The 16,039-nt window shown below is 52.7% G+C and overlaps 1 protein-coding gene across 16 annotated transcripts in view; it reads right to left on the bottom strand.

The window, feature by feature from the left end:
- Window positions 1-16,039, bottom strand: part of MYT1L (myelin transcription factor 1 like) — a 397,051-nt gene that overhangs the window by 137,479 nt on the left and 243,533 nt on the right. For all 16 annotated transcript variants that reach the window (XM_073217345.1, XM_073217264.1, XM_073217324.1 and 13 more), the window contains exon 5: window positions 6,161-6,316. The gene's annotated coding sequence lies outside the window, so the exon portion shown is untranslated. The remainder of the gene's footprint in view (window positions 1-6,160; window positions 6,317-16,039) is intronic.

Genomic DNA, 16,039 nt, shown 5'->3' with positions numbered 1-16,039 from the left:
CAACAGTGGAGAAGCCCTTCACACCCCTGTGACAGGCTCGCGGGGCAGGAGGAGAGGGCCTGGGCCCCTGAGTCCACTCCATGGGGCGTTCCCACCAGCAGGCCAGGGCCGCAAGGGACCCGGGAAGGCGATGCCCCAGCCAGCTCTGTCAGTTCTTGCTCAGAGGACCTCAGTCATCGTCAGGAATGGCGCTCCCGTCCTGGCTGTGCAGACCCAGGATCCGGGCGGGCAGGGCTCTGGATGGTGAGGTCCCAAGTGGGATTTGGATGGCCAGACGCGGACGCTGCCTGGACAGGCTGATGGTTCAGAGCTGCCTGCACCTCCAGCAGAGGGCCTTTGTCAATGGTCAGTACTTTACTTCTAACCTCTTTCGCAGTAATTTGCTCTTTATTTTCCCTGGAAGTTACTACAAACAGGTTACTTGTCTTTTAAATAGTTACAATCTTGTCTACAGAGCTTGTCGGGCATCCATCCTCCCCCCACACACCTGTGCCTCCCACGCCACCAGCTTGTGGCAGGCTGACTGGTGGCGGCTGTATGTGTCTCTGGGCCTGCTGCTTGGCCTTGCAGATGGTAGCAGATCCCTCTACTGGAGGCTCTGCCCCTGAAGGGGGTGCTGCCTTGGCCTCTGTCAGCAGCCACACCTGCTGATGGCTGTGGGGGCATGCCACCCTGGCATGTCTCCAGCCCTCGGGGTGACGGCTGGCTTTGCATTGGCTGACGGGTGAGGTGGGCAAAGTCACTCCTGTGCGTCCAGCTCTCCCATGTGTGAAATTCCTGCTTGTCTTACTGGTGGTGGGAGACTTGCATACAATGATTTTTCAGGAACCTAGCATGGTGGCCGGTGTAGGAGAGATGCCTGCTCCATCTCCTAAGGGTGGGGTCTCCCCAAAGGCCTGGAAGGCAAACAGGCTCATAATACCCAGGTCACAGACACATAGGCCATGCATGAGGCAGGGTCAGGCGCTCCTCTGGCTGCGTTTCCAATCGCCTCCTCCCTGGCCTTCGAGGATGTGAGCCAGGGAGCGTGTCCTGCTTCCGAGCGTGGTCTCCATGTGGTTTCTACAGCCAAAGTTCAGGCTTATCTACAAAACTGGAAGTGTGTGTGTGTGTGTGTGTGCATGTGGCGTGTGACTTTCTTTTTTAGTCGAGAGGATTTGTCTTGGACTCCTGAATTCTCCCTTGGTACAGCTACCTGTGGTCTCCTAAAAGGCTGTGGACTCCGAGATCCCGGGGCTGAGGCAGGAGAACAGCCAGGAACGTTCTCAGGAGCTGCCCGCGGAAGCCCGGGAGGGGTCACTGCGCACAGGCGTGGCCTCGGGGCGGCAGGAGGTGCTGCTGGAGACGCTGAGCCTGGCACTGCGGCGCGGGTCCGGGACAGAAGCACGCAGGGTGGTCTCTGCTGTCCTTGCCACTCGGTGCCTGGCACACAGCTTGAGAACATTTGCCAAGTCATATTTTTACTTTGACTATAAATACAAATGCCAGTTCCCTTAGAGATCATGCGGGCAAGCTTTCTGACAAAACAGAAAAATGCCCTACAGAGTGAAGAAAGGGAGGAAAAGCAGAAGGGGGCCACTGCCCAGACCCGGTCATCCTTACGCAGGAAGGAGACCGTGCAAAAATACTCGGCAAAGACGGACATTCACAACAGGCGGAGGGCCATTCGGTGGCCTGTGGGGGGCGCGTCTTCAGACAGCTATGCTCCGCAACAAAGATCGTTGGCCTCGACCCCCAGGCACCTCTGCAGCCAGTCTCCTGCAGGGCGACGGTGTGGCGGGCAGCCAGCATGGCGCCTCCCTCCGTCCCTCCGTCCAGCCCTAGGGAGGACACATACAGCCCTGCCGGGGAGCGCACAGCTGGGGCTCAGTGCCCCTCCACGATGGCACCCTTGCAGCCCACCGATGTACATGCCACTCACAGAACAGCCAGGTGTTCCAGAGCAACACCCCTTAGCATCCGCGGCTGTGTTTCCTGGTTCCTCTGTGTTTTGCACTGTTTCTCATAAATGGGAGACCATTGAGCAGTGGGGAAGTCACTGGAAAGACAGACATGCCATCAAAAAATTATGATGTAAGACCAAGGGCCAAGCTGGGGCCCCACAACAGGCGAGACGGAACCAGGGCCGAGCAGAGGGCACGTGCCCTGCACTGCCCGCCCCAGGGCCAGAGCCGTCCTCTTCTCTTAGTTCCACAGTCTTGGGCAAGTGACCTGACCCCAATGTGTCTCTCAGTTGTAAATACATGGACTGCAGGACACACGTACGCCCCAGGATGGTAGGAGATCAAAGATGAACTTGGCTTTGGAGTGTTCTGGGAAAATAAACGATCCTACGTGCCTGAAGAGTTGGCTGGAGTCTCCAGGCTGGGTCCCGTTTTCTAAGCATGGCTTGGTGTAGACCCACAGGCCAGAGCTCTAGGCACCCAGGGATGCACCTCAGGCCGGGCTGAACCCGTGTGGTGCATTGCCTGGTGCACGGCTCTGGCTCTGGCTCATGCGGGACTGGAGGACCACCTCTGCCGTGTGGCCTGAGGGTGGCCGCCTGGTCCTGGGATGCACCTCCAGCTGTGGCAGCTCTAGACGGAGTGTCCTTGGGGGTCATCTGACAGGAGCTTGCGTTTCCCTGCTGCCCCCCCGAGTGATGCCTGTGCTCAGCCCCTCATGGTAAGGCGCAGGGGGCTGGCCCGGGGAGCTGCTCACGTTCATGACCTCCGCCTCCGACCGGACACCCCTCCAGCCAGTCTGCCAGGAGGAGGTCTCACTTCAAAGCCCTTCTCCCTACAGGACTCAGGATCCTGCCTCACGCCCGGGGTGGGGCTCCTGCCTGGCTGCTCCATGTCCCTTCATTCTCCGGCTTCTGCCTCCGAGTGACCCTACAGACAAGGTCCGGGACGTGCAGAACGTCTGTGACTTGGCCCAAGGTTACCAGCCTGGAAAGACACTGGGGCTGGAGTCCACGCCGGGCTCTGAGACCCCATGATTGACCCTCGCCCTGTGCCGCCTCCCACCCCTGCGGGCCGGGTGAGATCACTTCCCTGCGTGGTGACTTCTGAGGACAGGTCCTGTATCTCTGCCTGCTTTCTGCAGGCCTCAGGCCCCTCCCCACTTTGACCTTGGTGACCTTTAGGGACTGTCACGCCTGTCTCCTTTGTTGCCAAGCTTCCTCAGCAGCAACTGCCTCCTGGCTGTATGGCACCGTGTCCGATGTCACCTCTGAACCCCTGATTCAGAGCCACCTGTGACCTGCTTCCTCAACCCCAAGGCCTCGTTGGTTTTTATCCCATGGAGCATTTGAGGCTGTTCACTGTCCTGACACCATGTCCCGGATTCCCTGGCTCCCCAGGGCTGTGCCCCAGGTCCCCGCACCTCTCAGGGGCCACGCCTCTGCCAGGCCACAGCCCTGGACTCAGACCAATGCCTGTGACCCTGACCTCCCGTTTAGAGCTGGGCTCTGCACCTCCAGCGGCTTCCGGGCCTCACTATCCGTCGTCTGATGCACTTCAAAGCCGCACCGAGTGTCCCTTACACGCGGACCTCCCCCAGCACTGTCCGTTCTTCCATCTCACCTCTGCTGCCCGGCACTCTGCCCCTTTCCTGCTCAGACACCTGCTCTCCTTACGAGGGAGGGGCGGTTTCCTCCGCTCTCCTGTGAGGTCTTGCGATGTTACAGCACCAGCCCAGGACCTCTCCCTAGTTGTTCACTGAATAAGTGACCTGGCCATTCTCCAGCCTGGAGCCTTAAAACCACACTGAGTTGTCATTTCTCTGCTCCCCTACCAGATCATCAATCACATTCTGGTGTCTGTCGCCAGGACTGTCAGGAAATGTACAGACTTCTAGGCACTTTTCAGTAGTGTGTGATCATCCCCACCCCTCAAAGCGCTTGCCACCAGCGGACCCACGTCGGGTACTTCGCTGAGTGGAAGGACCCCCATTCCCACGGCTTACGCACCCCGTGGCCAGGGCTGAGCTGAGCGCCTCTCCCATGTGCGGCCTTGTGTGCTTCCTCCGCCGCTGCGCTTATCCAAACTCTGCCCGTTTTTCTTTTTAAAATGTTCACATCAATTTCTAATAGCTCTTCGCATATTTAAGTATGAGCTGCTTTGCTCATCTCATAGCGTTGCAAGTCTTTCCTTCCGGCTTTCCTGTGGTCATGTACTCGGCTGGTGATGCTTTTCTGTTTGTGATGTGGGCGGTCCATCCAGTCACTGCTGAGTCCCAGTGCTCAGCCGAGGGGCGGTGGCTTCGGTTCGGGGCAGCTGTCAGCCCTCCCATCGGAGGACCCCAAGCTCCTGGGCCCGGGGGGACCTCAGTGGGCATGTCCGCTCTGGGCTGGCATGACAGCCTCACTCACTCCTGGTGTCTGCATCCTTGTGCCTGTGCCCACAAGCCAGCCAACGGGGGTGGTCCCTTCTCCAATCAGTGCATGTTTCAGCTATACACGCTCCTCAGGTGGAAGTGATCAGAGAGACGGCACCCTGCTTCGACAGTTAAAACCACACGTGTGGCCAAGAACTATTTTCAATAAGGCGTAAATTACAGTCTGTGCTCTTGAGCAGGTCTGCAAGTCTGCTTCTGAGCCTGTATCTGATTTATAGCCAGTATTTTGCAACTCTCCCTAATGTAAATTTTGAAGAGGTACAAAAAATAAAATTCAAAGATTCAAATGTTTTGACCTAGAAAAATATTAAAGAACTTTCCGTTTATATAAGTTAAAAAAAATTATCCTAGTGATTTTTTAGATCATAAAATTTTTAACCAGTTTTTAAAGAATTTCATTTACTTATGTTTTAAGGGGAGAACACTGCTAGAAGACTAAAGAACAGAAAAATCAGGACGCTTATGTCTACAAATGACAGAATGTAATCTACAAGCTACATATGTTTTCAGGGTAGGCAAAATACCCTATTCCACAGAAAATTTTCAGAAATTAAAACTTTTCGGAAATTGTTAAATGAGAAACAGACATGGAATTCTGAGACAGTTCTAGAAACAGAGGTTAGCCTTTTTTCCCCTCCATTGTGTGTCTTTGCCCTGGAGCCTCGGTTCTATAGGCATAGTCGGTGTAGTGGAATAATGTTTTCCCCGGCACTTAGCCTGGAGTCCGATGGACGTGAGGGCTCAGGACAGGCCTGGAGGAAATGCAAACTGTGAAGTCCTGTGCGCATGTAAGGGGTGACCGTGTCGGCCGTGAGTGGCCTGGGGCCTCAAGGCCCTGTGCTGGCTGCCCTTCCTATGGACGGGCCTCACCACGCATCACTACTGACACCTGTTTGCATGGCCGCATGTCCTCCTCACTGGAAGAAATCACGTGTGAGGCAGCCCCCCACCCCTGGGGGCTTTCGGAGGGCAGGCATGACACAGCAGCGTGTCACAGGGGGGCTATCCAGGATATAGGGAGAGAGCCTGAGGGCGGAGGGATACAGCAGGCAGGAGGAGAGGGTCCCAGGGGGGTTACCAGGGAGGACACTGAGCTGTGACCAAGGGCTTAGGGGGGCACTGAATGTGGCTTGATGCCTGACGTCAAGCCCTACGGCGAAGAGGTCCAGGTGGGTGACTCGGCCCACTGGGGGCCATGCATGGAAGTTTCACCCACTGGGTGCTGGGATGTAGGCCTGCCTGGGACTTAGCCCTCCACCCTGGCACTGCCTGGACCCAGTGCTTAGGAGGGCAGTGGTGTGGCTTTAGCTGGGTGTCATGAGGTGGGTGGCAGCCAGATCCCACAGCCACTAGAGTGGACGGTGACGAGGGGGCCCCGCAGCTGGTTGAGAGGTTGGCCTGAAGGACTGAGGCAACATGAGAGCTTAGGAGGCTTGAAGAAAACATCCCTCTTACTTCTCTGAGCCCCGGGTTGGACCTGCTCACCCAAGGGAGGAGTGGAAATGAAGAGAAGACAGCAGGGAGCAAGGGCCCCAGGGGGGAGAAGGCAGAGGCCCTGGAGGGGGCAGCAGAATGGAGGCAGCATGGGGAGGGTGCCGGCAGGTGACAGCAGAGACCTTAGATGGGGACAGCTAGCCGGCAGAGTCTGGACCGATGCCTCCTGCCATCAGGAGTCCAGGACCTGGGTCAGTTGGCACACGTGCAGAGTGCCCAGCCCCCCCACGTGGATGGGCCGCCCGGCTCGGTGGGACGCACACAACCCGGGAGGGGCCGGCTTTACCTTGCAGGAAGCCTTCTCTCCCAGGAACGGAGGCAGCGTGGCTCCGTGGCCGGACGCAGGCCAGAGCCAGGGTTCTCTCCGACTTCTAATCCTGGTCCTCCCCAGCTTGGGATGGTGGCCAAGTCACTTAATTTCTCTGTGCCTTGATTTCTCCATCTGCAAAATATGAACCACTATATAAAGCACCTGATCATTCCATGGACACCTTAGGAAGGACTCTCAGCCCACACAGACCCGTCAGCCCGTCCAGGGACCAATGCCCTTTGTCCTGTCCACGGAGGATTTTTCCTCTCGATGTGGGGCCTGCTGTTTTGACTGAGAAAGGTCTGCCCAGGGACTTGTTCCCACCTGGAAAATTCTGCTCCCTGCCTGCTAAGTGAGCCCTGCAGTCTGCAAGGCACTTGGCTCTACCTGAACAAAAGGTTCTAGAACTCCTCTGGGCTCGCTTACAGACACACTCCTCCCAGATCCGGGCCAGATCAGCCCACCCAGCAGCAAGGGAGGGTGGTTCCAGCCCACAGTCCACACATAGTCCTTACTGGGCTAGGATTTCTCCAGGGGCTTCAGGGGCTGTAGGATGAGGCTGGCCTCCTTCAAGTTTGCAGAGCTATGGAGTTTACAAAACATTGTTTGCTTTTCCATTATGCCATTTAGCCACCAACCAAACTGGATGCTAATTTTGTGCATGACGAAACGGACACTCATAGAAGCTGAAATATTTGCTCAGACCCTCCCAGCGAGTTTCAGGGAAAGCCTTGACTGGCACGGAACTCTCCTAAGCTGAGGATGCCTGCCAATGTAACAGGGTCTGTTCGAACGCACTCCCAGGGAGGGCCTATGGGGCTATGACTCAGGACACAGGACTGGAGTCCTGACGGTCCTGGATGACCCTTTGGGTGGTGGCACTGGGAAAGTTCCAGTTTCCATGGATACTCATTCAAGAGGTTCATTCATTCAAAAGGATTCAGCGTATCTTGCTCATGTGGTTTACCCGAACCAAAGGTCTCTGGGCTGCTCTAAACCTCTACAGGTCAAGTGACCAGAGAGGCCCAGTGATGCTGAGAGACGGAGCTCTTGGGAATTTGCATGGTAACCCTGGCATTTCACTTAACCAACTTAACATGATAACTAGCATAACATTCACAGCAGTGAACTATCAGCTTGTATCAACTTGCTTTGTAATTCCTCATGTGAACAACAGGCGAGTGGAGAGTTGAGTTAAATGAACAAATGGAGTCCCTGGGGTCATTTTCATCAGAACTCAGAGCTCAGCACCCCTTCCTGTTTCCTGGGAACCAACCATCCTTGCCTTCCTCCGCTGGCCATTAGGAACTGAGCTACAAATCCTTCCTTGTGTACTTGCTTTTCCTAAGGCTTGACTTCATCCTCTAAGTGTCCAAACATATGTGTCTTAGAAGACACAAAGGCATAGACCACAGAGGATGTAAATCATGAATTCCCAGAAAGAAAAGAATTATACCAGATTTGTCTTTTGTCTTTTCAACTTTGCCCTTTTAAACAGAAGAACTTCTCCCCACCTCCTCCTTAGGATTTAATCCTTCCCTTTAAACTTCACTGTGAGCTCTTTGTCTGTCTTATGGCACAATGCTCTGGACCACTGCACTGGGCCTTGTGCCTGAGGTGCCTGTGCCTAGGCTTGGTCCATACAGGTTTGTTGACTGGATGACAAACAAGAAAGATGAGGAAAGGGAAGAAAGAAAGGAATAGAGAGGGAAGGAAGGAGGGAGGGAAGGGGGAGGGAGGGAGGACAACACTCCCAGGTTATGTTATACAAGTGATTCAACCAACCCATGCAATGTTTAATGTTTTAAAAAATCTGAAGTTAGACAGACCAGGCTATTGAAGCACTACATTACCACCTCATGAGCTGAACCATTTTATATGCATGAATTTCCTAGTTTTCAGTCTCTAAATTAGCTAATACACCAAAGGGTCTAGCTCACTGTGAATCGTCAGTAAGTGGTAGGAAGTGGTAGGCTTGGTCTACCACTTTCCAGTTATTGGTGTCTTCTTTAATTTCTCATGAGTGTCTTGTCAGGGTATAGTAGGTCTTTCACCTCCTTGGTTAGGTTTATTCCTAGGTATTTCATTCTTTTGATGCAATTGTGATGGAATTGTTTTCCTGATTTCTCTTTCTGCTAATTCATCGTTAGTATATAGGAATGCAACAGATTTCTGTGTATTAATTTTGTATCCTGCAACTCTGCTGATTTCAGTTATTAGTTCTAGTAGTTTAGGGGTGGGTTCTTTAGGATTTTTTTATGTACAATATCATGTCATCAGCAAACAATGACAGTTTAACTTCTTCCTCACCAATCTGGATGCCTTGTATTTCTTTGTTTTGTCTGATTGCCGTGGCTAGGACCTCCAGTACTATGTTAAATAACAGTGGGGCGAGTGGGCATCCCTGTCTTGTTCCCGATCTCAGAGGAAAAGCCTTCAGCTTTTCACTGTTAAGTATGATGTTGGCTGTGGGCTTGTCATATGTGGCTTTTATTATGTTGAAGTACTTGCACTGATATCCATTTTGTTGAAAGTTAATATCATGTTTATATATTATCATTATATATGAATTTACTAACATACCTACATGCTATCTCTGCATTTTTGTTTCCCACTTACAGCTGTGTGGATGTAAACTGCAGCAATGTGCAGAGAACTCTGGCTCCCTAAATATGAAAGCTTTTAATTAATTAAATCAATATTTCCTGAGGGTTCACTTCTTGACATCCTGCTAGACTTGAGTGACTTAGTATAAAACAAGATAGATAAGATACTGCTACATAAATTCAAAAGAAGGCTAAAAAGAAAAGACTAGAGAGAAGTCAGGATCAGAATAGTTGCAATCTTGAATATGCAGAAAAATAATTACTTTGGATATATAGAAAAATAGAGACTTGAAGAAACAGGAAGAAGAAAGACATAAATCACATTTGGGTAAAATAGAAACACCATGCATATCATTAAATTTACCAAAATCTCCACCAATAATTGAGAAAAATACAACATAATCCTGAAGACAAAAATTAAAATAAGTCAATGCACTGTCAACATGTTCAGTTTTAATACTGTGACATAGGCAGACATTTGCCTTTTTAGAATTAATTACTTCATAAAACTATGCTTATAAAGAGAAGCATTTTGCAAGTAGCTAGTATTCAACTGAATGCTAACAATATTACCCAGAAAAACACATACAAATAGCTCATATTTAAAAATTAAATTATATACTAATGAGTGACAAGAACACTTAATTATGGTTCCACTCATGCTCTCAGCATACATTAGATTGGATTTGAGAGTCCTATTTCCTGCAGTTGTCACGCCAACCTGAAGCACATTGTCTGAGAGTTGTGTGATTCGCTAACAATGAAACCACGTTAGACAACGGCCCTTAACCCAGCATAGGAACTTCCCTGCTGGAAGCAGCCTGTTTATAGTATTCGAGCAGAAGATGGCTCATTCAGAGCCCAGAACAGAACATTCACTGTGCAAAGCCCGGTGCTGCCCCCGGGAGGCAGGGAAAGGGCAGGTTGAGCCTCCGGCTGCTCTTCTGCAGCCACCGAGGGGTCAGGAGGCCCCTGCAGCCGGACTCAGAACCCATCAGAACTCCTCCTGAAAGCTTGGTCTTTTTTTTTTTTTTTAAGCCACAGTCAGTGGCAGAAATTCCCTCTGGGGAATTTATTTTAGGAAATCAAGGTCTCAGACCTAATTTATTTCTGTTTATTTGCTTTTGAAAAATTTACATACACGAGTGTATGTATCAGGAGCTAAAAGGAGATGTGAGTCTGCCTGGGGTGTCTGGGCTGGGCCTGTCCCGCCCCGTGGGTGCTGTGGGCACACCTGCCCATCCCACCTCTTGACCCTCCCAGTGGAGAGGCAGGCAGGGCTCCAGGGCCCTCCTTTCTGGACATCTCCAGGGTGTTGCCTAAGCCCCAGGCATTTTCCAGAACACGGCCTCCCAGCAAAGGTCGTGAGGCCCCCTGGGGTGGGAAGCGCCCGCCTCTGGGGTCGCGCACAGCTTAGGCGGCATTGGCCCACTGTTCCGCCTTTTTCACACTGGGCCCTTGGCATCCACACAAACTGAAGCCTGACAATTGGTGACGACTTTCTTCTCCCTTCTTTGACAACTTCTCCTTTATTTTCTTTACTGGGGTTAAAAAAATTCTACTCAGTGGATTTGGACTGGCTAACTTCACCCTCCGCTGACCTCAGCTTTCACGTTGTTTCGGCTCTTTCTCTTTCTCCTCTATCTTCTGGAACGTTCCTCAAATGCATCTTTGAGTACTTCAGTTGCATTTTGAAATGTCGAGAGTCCCATCTTACGTGCCACAATCACTCTTGGTCACAGTTAAGCCTTTGCATTCAGTTTGGTGACTGACTGTTTCTACAAGAAGTCAGAGGCCGTGTCACCCCTGTGTGACCTGCACCAGACCCTGAACTGATATGTGACTGACAGCAAAAGGGGTGACGGAGGGAGGAGGAGAGGCAGCCGTCTCTGTGCAGGACCCCACCTGCGCTTGCCCACCGGCACTCATCTTCATGGTCACTACGCGGACGGGTATCACTCTCCCCACCGTGCAGATTCGAGCAGAAGCGGGCAAGGCGGTAAGTCATTTTCCCATATTTGATTAGTTTATGACAAAGCTGGGAAACCGCTCCAGGGAGCCCTACAGTGCAGCCGTGAGGAGGGGCTCCATGGGCCTTTTGTGGGCCCTGCCACTGCCTCCAGGGGCCAGATGAGCAGACAGTGGGCCTCTCCGCCTTCTGACTGGAGGTGCTGTTCGCCAGCTTCCGTCTCCCTCGGGCGGGGCCTGGCTCGTCTTTTCTAAGTGGAGCAAGGCTGGTGGCTTTCAAGTCCTCGGCCACCATCCATCGTGAGAGACGCATCGGATTCCTGCTCCAGCGCACAGACCGCGCACGGCACAGGGACCTGAAGTTGATCACAAGCAAGCATCTCACGGAACAGCGCCGGTTCTTCGAGAACCTCTGAGATCCACGCTGGCGCCGAGGATGTCGGGACGTGTGGACGGACTCCCAGAAGCACGTCGGCAGCCTGAGGGCCAGTGGACTCACAGTGTCACTCTAATGGGAACACTGACCATCAGACCCCACCCACTGCTACAGATACTTTAAGAGAAACGCTGGATTGACCACTACAGCCGCAGGAACTCCAGAGGACTGGCCCAGGCCCCCACGGCGCCCTGAGGTAAAGCCTGCAACTGCTCTTGGGGCCTCAGCCCTGTTCTCTGAGACTCGACTTGTCGTCCCAACACGGCCACATGACCAGGAGCCTCGTGTCTATGCCTCTGGCTTCTATCTCTCAGCTCAGCCTCACAGTTGATTCCAGATGCCTTTTCTATGTAGATATTTCACATAAACCAGTAAAAAAAACCCCACCAGGTTTCAGGGTAATTTACCAAGCATGCACTGAAACCATCTCCACATTCCCTGTGTTTGTGAAGTGACAGTATTCCTGCCACCAAGTCCCCTCCCTCAGGCCCTGCTGTTTCGGTGGCCTCCGTGGCTGCCTCTCCAATATCCGTCCAGGCATTTTTCTCTTTTTTGGGCCTCCCCAGCTTTAATCCACAGCTGTGACCACGGCCCATGTCCCCACTGACCCATCTCTGTGCACCTGTGAGGGCGTCCTCAAGCCCCATGGCTCCACCTCCATGGCCTCCTGAGATGCGGCCTCGTGGAGTGACCGCCGTCCAGGCCCCCTTCCTGCTGACAGCCCTTTGGTGTTTCTCCATCACCCCCAGGAAGTCAACGCCGTCCCTGTGGCACTGACATAGAAGCTGAGCCACCTTGGGGCCCTTCCCAATGCTGGCATCTACACACGTTCCTCTGTGTGGACTGTTTCCTCATCTTTGACTAAGTCCCTCGTCGTCTTCTGGGAAAAGCTTCAGTGGCACCGTCTCCCCAGGCTGAGTCAGGACCTCCACCCCCAGGCTGGTTCCAGGCCCCTCCAGGGCTCCTATGGCACTTTGTGGTTTCTTGTTTTCATGACATGTACGCCATTTATTCACTTTATCCATTCAGGTCTTCTGGGGGATGTGCCAGGCTCACTCAAAGGGGAGAGGACAGTCTTCCAACCAATGTCGCTGGGGCACGGGGACATTCTCATGCAAAAGATGGATTTGAATCCCTACCTCACACCATGTATAAAATAAATCAAATTGGACCAAGACCCAAATGTAAGAGATGAAATTATAAAAATCTTTGAAGTAAAAAAGAATAAATCTTGAAGACCTTGGATTTGGCAAAGAATTATATAACAGTCAAAAGTATAAGGAACAAAGGAAAAAATAGGTACATCTGATTTCATCAAAAAAAAAACAAACTTCTATATTAAAATTACACTTCAAGAAAATAAAGAAGACAACCCCAGAGGGGAGAACATATTTGCGAATCATGTCTGACAAGGGACTTGTTTATAAAAAGAACTCTTACAGCTCAATAATAAAAAGAAAAATCCAATTAAAAATGGGCAAAAGCTATGAATAGATATTTCTCCAAGAAGACATACAAATGGCCAATAAGCATATGAACAGACATTTGACATCATTAATCATCAGATAAATGCAAATAAAAACCACAGTGAGATACTACTTCATACCTACAAGGAAGGCTAGAATCAAAGTCAGGTAATAACAAGTGTTGGTGAGGATATAGAGAAATCCGGAAACTCACACACTACTGGTGGGGACATAAATGGTACAGCCACTTTAGAAAACAGCCTGGCATTTCCTCAAACAATTAAGCAAAGAGTGACTGTATGAGGCAGCAATCATACTCCTAGGCAAGAAATGAAACCAGTGCACGCAAAGACGTGGACAAGTACATTCTCAGCAGCATTGTTCATAATATCCAAAATGCAGAATCAGCTTAAATCTCCATCAAATGCCGCATGGATAAACAAACCATGGTCTATCCACATACTGGAATATAATTCAGTCATGAACAGGAATGGCTGACACACTGACACATGTACAACACGTCTGAACTCTGAAAACACTGTGAAAGTCAAAGAAGCCAGACTCAAAGACCTCCCACCATGTGACTGCATTTGTGGGAAATGCCCAGAATGTGGGCATGTGGAGAGATGGAAGGTGGATTAGTAGTTCCCTTGGGCCGGACGGGATGTCCTGCCTAATGGGTGTGCATCTGCTAGGCACTGGAGGCTGGTTCTCCCTGGTGTTTGAAGTGTTTGTTTCTTTCAACAATCCCAGAAGCATCTTCCTCAGTCTGTCCTGTGATGGTGTGTAACCCACACTGGTTAGGTGCTAGCAAGCAGCCAGAACGGATCCCAGAGCAGCTAAGTCACAGGCTTACTGTGGTCAGACCGCAGCTGGGTAAGAGAAAGCATCATGGAAGTGATGGGAGGCAGGTGGTCCGGAAGGACGTGCACCATATCCGTCTGTGAGACGTCCACTTAGAAAGAGGTGGTGTGCTGACTTTGGCTCAGCAGAAGCCCACAGGGTCAGGTGGCTTGGCTCACTCACAGTTAGGTGCTGGGACCTCATCCATGCCACGTGTTGTGCTGGGTCTCGGGGACGCAGCAGGGACAGACCTGGAGCAGCTGCTCTCAGGGACCCACAGCCTAGGCAGGCGACAGGCAGGCCCATGGCATGTGGCCTGTCAGGTGGCACGGGCGCCAAGGAGTCGGAGGGGGAAGGTGGCACCCAGACAGGGCAGAGAGGGCCTCAGGATGAGGAAACCTGGACACTGTAATGTGGGGGCTCACTGTTTGCTTTCCCAGGGTACCAAGGGGGGCAACACCTTGGAGGTGCGGGATTCTGTAGAAATAAACCAGAATCCACTGTCTCAGGGGAACTGGGGGGGGCATCCATGGAGGCCGAACTTCAGATAACAGAAGAAAAAATTATGCTCATAATCAGGAGAACAGCTGGTGTGCTGGGTAAGGTGAGCCAAATAATGATATGATAATAAGATAAAATTATATACATATACATACGCATCTATATGAATTTACACGATAGGAAAACGTGGAACCACACAGGCCCAGGTGGGACAGGCAACGGAGTGTCTGATCCCCGTTCCGTCGGTCTCAGCCGTGGCATCGGACTTACAGCAGCAGGTCTCATCTAATAGCAGGCCCCAGTCCCTTGGTGCGGACAGATGTCACCTCACAGATTCACCCGCTTACGTTACAGCCTAAACGAGACAGTGAAGGAGCCTGGCTGGTAACCGAGTCCAGAGACCCAGCAGGAGCAGCGCCTCCTCCGTCAGGTGGCTGGGGCAGCCGGGCCCCGGGCCGCCTTCCCGCCCGTGCTGTGGCCTGTCCGCACCCACTGGGCCATGCCCTTGTGTACAGTCTGCCAGCTCATTCTTCTTATGCTAAACACGCGGCAAATACGTGTCCCCGTTCTGTCACTGCTCCTCCGCTCTGTAAGCCTTTCGTGTCCGTGCGTTCTCAGCTCTGCTGTACTTCCGCTCACCAGTCTCGTTTTGTCTGACCTCTGTTCTCATGCTGAAGCTGGGGGCTTCCTGGGCTAAATTAAAAGACTTACTCAGGGATTTTCTCCAGAATCCTGGAAATCACGAATAGCTCACATTTAGTGTGACGAGTGGACAGTAGGAACCTAACTGGGCAGGGTGGTTCCAGGGAGCACACTCCCTCCGAGCAGCCACCCTCCAGACCGGGGAGCCTCGCCCAGCAAGCCCTTGAGCTCCTTGCCTCATGTGGGACCAGCTCCTTGGGCACAAACGACATCTAGGCGAAGACGGACAGACAGGGCCAAGGGGTGGATGGCTCGGCGGGAATGGCCCGCTGGGCTTGGACCACGGGGGCTTCCCCAGATGCCAGGGACTCTGCCTTTGCTAAGGAGGGGGATGTCTGGGGTCTGACCAGAAGGAAAGGCAGATGTTGGAGTGGGAACAGCAGAGACATTTCCAGATGGAGGGAGCAGGCTAGGGAGAAAGAGTTTAGGTAGAGGGACAAACAGGGGCAGGGGCAGGTCGTCATAGGCTCCTGAAACCACAGGATGGGGTGGCCTCGTGGCCCTGTTCTGCCTGGGGCCGGATCAAAGGGCATTCAGCAGGGCCCAGTGACCCGGGTAATTTATAAGCAACCCCTCAGGCCTGGCCTCACGTGGTTTTCCTGGCATCAGAGTGGGGCTGCACTCCGGGACTCCCCGGCGGCTCTGAGACCCTGCTGGTCTCCAGACACCTGGAAGGGACAGCCATGCCTCTTGTGTGCATTTGTTAAAGTGACCAAAACTCCGTGTCTGTGAGGGGGGTCACCGGAGTAAGGTGTGGTTCTGGAGAAGTTCTGAGTCTGAGCAGGCCAGACTCCGTCCCCAGCCTCAGGGCAGAGGGCTGGCAGGAGGACGTGGGGCGGGGCGGGAGAGGGCTGCACCCCCCGTGCGCCGGGGCAGTGCGCACCGGGACACGAGCAGCCTCGGAATGCGGTTAAATGCAGCCTTGGCCACCCCGCAGCCCACGTCTGCCCACGAGGGCGGTCGTTCCTTCCGAGCAGGGGCAGGCTCTCTGCGGGGTCCCAGCTGGGGCTGCACCTCCCAGCAGGGCAGAGCACCCGTCTCGCCCTTGAGCTCTGACACCGCTTCCACGCGGTCTGGGAACTACGGTGTGAGCCCCCACTGGGTCAGCATCTGCTCGGGGAGGTTTAAACGCCCTTGGCTTTACGGGTGTACTTTTCCTTTGTTAGGCTGCGTTCCACAGCATTAACTTTGAGTAGTTCTTAAATGGGAGGAAACACCACTTCAGCCACGGAACCGAGAGCGGTTTCCACCCCTCCTCTTCCTCCGGTCAGTCGGTCAGGCCGTGTCTGTGGTCTGAGCCATACGCAAGACGCTGACGCAGGAGGTCAGCCTG

This window comes from Manis javanica, chromosome 1, assembly GCF_040802235.1.
Source record: "Manis javanica isolate MJ-LG chromosome 1, MJ_LKY, whole genome shotgun sequence".
NCBI classification, from domain to species: Eukaryota; Metazoa; Chordata; class Mammalia; order Pholidota; family Manidae; genus Manis; species Manis javanica.
Note: the sequence above shows the minus strand (reverse complement) of the source record. Positions and strands in the feature narration are given on the sequence as shown.